Raw genomic sequence first — 5,905 nt, 5'->3', positions numbered from 1 at the left:
TCAAGCTGGTTCAGTATAGACTTAATGAACCTATACTTGGAACAGGTTGGTCATTCATACTATATAGAAAAGTATTTTTTTTATTTTTATAAGAAAGAAAAAGGTTCTTTGTAAGCTTTGGATAATTAACTGATTTCTCTTTTAAAAAGGATTTTGGATTTTTAGTGTTAAACTCCTGGTTTTCAAAAAGGGATATGAGACGAGCAACTGTCACTGTATTTGAAAACAATTTCTTTTTACATATCTTCTTATAGCAATTCCTTAACCATCTACTGAAAACCCTACAAAGGATGATGTTCTCACCCTGCTATCAGAGTGGCGCAGCTGGAAGCGTGACATTCTGGTAACAAGGGTGTTACATTTATGGTATTAGAGCAGTCTTTCCTATAAAGCCTGATGAATGGATTGGCTATGCTTCAATTGCATACTCTGAGTGTCTGTCATGTTGTAGGTCTTGTTCGGATAACAAGAATTATAGATTTATGCACATGACGGTCTATTGATTAATGCTATTAGTCTATTATTGCATACTTGCTAGTATTAAGTTTGGCTGGCTTAACACTAGTAGATTATGTATAAAGAAGCACTAATAGGTTATCATGGACGATATACGAGTTATAGGTAACGTGAATCGTGGATTTTGGAAATGTTAATAGTTAATTCTCGAGGTTACTTGGTTATGTGTTTTGAACTCTGATGGTGTCATGTGACTTGTTCTTTCATGGTGTGCTTTGAAGTTCTTGTTTGCGATTTCTTTTTTGGAAAGTAATTTGATTATCTTCCAAACCTATTCTTTTGTTCATAAGCATTCTTGTTTGATCTTAACTGTATATGTCTGCTTGAGTTTCCTTGAAGTATATGCCTTTACTTGTCTAGACTTTTCTCCTTGACTCATATGCTCCTTGATGTAAGTTTGAACTTGTTTGATACATCAAAAGGATCTTTGGAAGTCTTTAAGGAATCACTACTAGTACCGATTGAGTTGTCTTTCTTTGTAAGTTTTGTATTTCATCGGATCAACTGAAAACTTGCCCGATATTTCATGCTTTGTGAATCTTGCTTGAATCCCTTGACTTAAGATCCTTTCTTGAAACAAGTTGATTTCCTTTTTAGCGCATTCTGAATATCCAATGAGGGTGCAATTTTAAAAATACACTCGGAGTTTTATTTCGAACCTTTTTAAAGAAGTTTTGGATTCTTTTTGAAGAAATTTCAAAATCAATTCATCTCTTGCTTGATTGTATTCATAGCCATTCTTTAAAATTTGATAAAGTTGTTTTAAATTTAATTAGCATGCACTCCTTTATATGAATTTCTAAAAACTTTATTTAACTAAAAACTAGTCTGTTTACAGCGTATCACTTATTTTCTTTATTGACTTACAAGAAGAATTTACCTCAAATTTTCTTTTCTAAATAAAACTTGATCTTTGCTGCAACTTCTATGCCCATTTTGTTTGAATACGAACTTTGAGAAATTATATAGTTTAAACCTTACCCTGAATTTTTCCTTTTTGAGCAAACATTTGATTTCCTTCCAACGTTGTCGCAATTTCACCACGTATTTTTATTTAAACGAGGACCTAAATAACTTTCAAGATTTTCAAAAAATTTACCTTTAGCTTTATGAGTTTTGAAAGTTAGAGGATTTGCAATTTTGGTGAAAAACTAATTTTTAACCAACTTTAACGATACCATAACTTAGCTTTCAGACTCCCAAATTTAGTAAAAGTTATCTTGAATAAAAATTGGGTCCGTGAAGTTTAAAACGTTCAAAGAACGGATGAAAAATATTTTAAAACGAGAAAGTTATATGCGTTTGAAATTTGGTATGAAAATATAGAATTTTGCAGTTTTTGAAACTTCAAAGTTTTCCAAGGCATGCGTACGCGGAACAGTGAACGTGACATGGACATTGGCCACTACCAAGTGATCTCGTGTACGTGGGCACTGGCAAGCGTATGCAAAAACGTTAATTTCGAAGCATGCGTACGCGACTTGTAACACGCGATGCGGGAATTTTTTTCTGTTTGGGACTCTCGCATACGCAGGTGAGGTGCTGCGTACGCGGCCACTGTAGGACCTCAAATTTTTTAAAATTAAATAATTAGTTATTTATAAAATAATATATTATATTGAGATGTAATTTAAAAAAAACTATTTTTAACAAAAATAATTAAATAGATTTTTATGATTATTGAAGTTTAATTTAATTATTACTTATTCTATTAAATTTAAATTATTTATCAAAAAATAATTTAATAAAACAAAAATTAAATTAATTTTTGTTATTATTATCATTGTTATAATTATTATTATTAGCATCGTCATTATTATTATTAATAATATTAAACTATTATTATTATTATTATTATTTAAAACAAAAAGAAAAAAAAGGAATTGGCCGAAGCCTTTTAGGGGATAAAAGAAAAGAAAATGGAATGACTAAAGACGCATGTTTCCTTTATATATATATAAGCAACGACACCTAACTCCCTTATTTCATCAATCATTATCATCAACTCATCTTTTCTCATTAACCGAAGGCATAAATTTCTCTCTCTCCCAAAAAGAAACAGCCGAAGCCATGCATGGAGGATTTTTGATAATTTTCCAACTTTTCGAGTCTGATTTTTTGGAATTCGTAACTCCAATAAAAAATTTAATCTATATGTTAGTGTTATTTTTGTCCGATAGAAGTTGACGATGATGTAGCTCTTTTCTCTTTTGAGTTCAGTCAATTGGAGTTCTAAAAGGCACAAACGATTCCTGGCATTTTCTTTTTTAGTAACTCGGCAGAAAACTTCTCCGGAGGTTCCATTGGTTTGATTTCATACGGAGATAGGATTTGGTAACTTTATAATAATTAGATGCGAATTTGTTAAGTAAATGTTGATTTGGTTGATTATTGTTTGAGTTTGAATGAGTTTATGTTGAATTATTGTTGTTGCTTGTGATTTGTTGATTTGGCTATGAGGAACAGCTCAACTGTGTTTGTTTTAATGATTTTGGGACTGTTGTGATATGGTATTTTGAGGAAACTGATGAAATTTGGTGGTTGAAAGATTAAATTAAAAGTAAAAAAAAAATCGGTAAGACTCGAAAATGGACTAAAACACAAGTAATATTTTGAAAGGGAAGGGCTACGAGCTTTGGTTTTGGAATAAAAGAAAGATTAATATTGAAACTTTATTTTTGAAAGGTAACATTGTATTTGTATATAATATAAAAATCGAGGTACAATTTGTAATTATATAAGTTTTCGGGTATTTTAGGTAATAAATAAAGTATGGGGTAAAAATGGATATTTCATAAAAATTTAGGGTTATTTTTATAAATATGAAAATAAGTGAAGGTTAAAATATAATTTTATAAAATATTGAGATTAAAAATAGAATATTAAAAAATTCGTGATTTATAAAATAATTAGTAAAAGTTTATAAAATAAGGTTTTATAAACTGAGTTTTAAAAATAAGATTATAAATATTATTTTAAATACTTATTTGAAATTACTCATTTATATTAAAATAAGTTATTATTATAATTAGTATTTATCAAAGATATTACCTCGTAAGAATATCACAATGTGTATTATTAAAGAGAAAGCAAACAAGCAGAGTAATCGTAAAAGTTTTAGAGAACGCAGACTTAATCAAAGTACTTTATAATTCTCTTTTCAAAAGACACTTTGAAAAATGCGAGGGAATAGTGCGAAGATAATTTATATTGTAGAATGATAAGAAAGAAAAAAAAAGAAACAAAGAATGAAAAGAAAGAGAGGTAAGTAAAGATATGGTGGTGAGTCCACTGAGATTCGCTTTTCAAAGATACATCGGCCACTCCAGGGGATGGTCGCACCTGTAAGACAGAGGTTGCTTACAGAGGTTATGACACTGGAAGCTAAACTTAGACAAAGGTTGCTGAGTTAAGTGAAAATATAATTCAATCAATAACCGAGAACAAAAGAATTAAAAGAATAAAAGAAAAAGTATCTAAAGAACATCTACCACAGGAGAGCAGAGGGCAGGAATGAAAGAATGTATTAACTAGAGGAATCTCTGCCACAGTAGAGCAGAGAGCAAAGATTGAAAAGAAATTGAATATTATTTGAACCTTAGTGCCAAGTGTCTACAGGGGATGCGATACGTAACGTGCTCACTTGATACTATAAGGACGGCTCAGTGAGGACGGCGATACGTAACGCTCATGAAGGAGACATTGGCTGAGATAAGGATGGTGGTACAAAACACTTATCTCAGGACCAGTGTCGGGAATCGGGCAACAAACCGACACATGAACTCATGGCCTGTATAGGACTACATATGCATCATACTTGTTTGTGCATATTTGTTTGTGATTGTATTTTCTATGATTGTGTGTAATTGTGATTGGATTCTGATGAGCGGATATTTTATACGCTTTTTGGGGGTAATTTCATGTAGTTTTTAGTATGTTTTAGTTAGTTTTTAGTATAATTTTATTAGTTTTTAGGTAAAATTCATATTTCTAGACTTTACTATGAGTTTGTGTGCTTTTCTGTGATTTCAGGTATTTTCTGGCTGAAATTGAAGGATCTGAGCAAAAATCTGATTCAGGCTGAAAAAGGACTGCTGATGTTGTTGGATTCTGACCTTCCTGTACTCAGAATGGATTTTCTGGAGCTACAAGAGTTCAATTGGTGCGCTCTCAATTGCGTTGAAAAGTAGACATCCAGGGCTTTCCAGCAATATATAATACTCCATACTTTGCTCGAAGATAAACGACGTAAACTGGCGTTTGACGCCAATTCCATGTTCCATTCTGGCGTTAAATGCCAGAAACAGGTTACAACCTGGTGTTTAACTCCAGAAACAGCCTATGCACGTGTAAAGATCAAGGCTCAGTTCTAGCACACACCAAGTGGGCCCCAGAAGTAGATTTCTGCACTATCTATCTCAGTTTACTCATTTTCTGTAAACCTAGGATACTAGTTTAGTATTTAAACCACTTTTAGAGATTTATTTTGTATCTCATGACATTTTTAGATCTGAACTTGGTACTCTTTGACGGCATGAGTCTCTAAACTCCATTGTTGGGGGTGAGGAGCTCTGCTATGTCTCGATGAATTAATGCAATTATTTCTGTTTTTCATTGAAACACGCTTGTTTCTATCTAAGATACTCATTCACACTTCAATATTATGAATGTGATGATCCGTGACACTAGTCACCATTCTCAACCTATGAACGCGTGTCTAACAACCACCTCCGTTCTACATTAGATTGAATGAGTATCTCCTGGATTCCTTAATCAGAATCTTCGTGGTATAAGCTAGAATACATTGGCAGCATTCTTGAGAATCCGGAAAGTCTAAACCTTGTCTGTGGTATTCTGAGTAGGATTCAGGGATTGAATGACTGTGACGAGCTTCAAACTCACAAGAGTTGGGCATAGTGACAGACGCAAAAGGATCAATGGATCCTATTCTAGCATGAGTGAGAACCGACAGATGATTAGCCGTGCGGTGACAGCTTACCTGGACCATTTTCACTGAGAGGACAGATGGTAGCCATTGACAACGGTGATCCACCAACACATAGCTTGCCATAGGAGGAACCTTGCATGCGTGAAGAAGAAGACAGGGGGAAAGCAGAGATTCAGAAGACAAACCACCTCCAAAAACTCCAACATATTCTCCATTACTGCATAACAAGTATTATTTAATCCATGCTTTTTATTTACTACCAATCAAAATTGAGAATTATTATTATCCTGACTAAGAGTTACAAGATAACCATAGCTTGTTTCAAGCCAACAATCTCCGTGGGATTTGACCCTTACTCACGTAAGGTATTACTTGGACGACCCAGTGCACTTGCTGGTTAGTGGTACGAGTTGTGAAAAGTGTGATTTACAATTTCGTGCA

Source organism: Arachis duranensis, chromosome 1, assembly GCF_000817695.3.
Source record: "Arachis duranensis cultivar V14167 chromosome 1, aradu.V14167.gnm2.J7QH, whole genome shotgun sequence".
NCBI lineage: Eukaryota > Viridiplantae > Streptophyta > Magnoliopsida > Fabales > Fabaceae > Arachis > Arachis duranensis.
The sequence above is the reverse complement of the archived record's forward strand: the minus strand, read 5'-3'. Positions refer to the sequence as shown.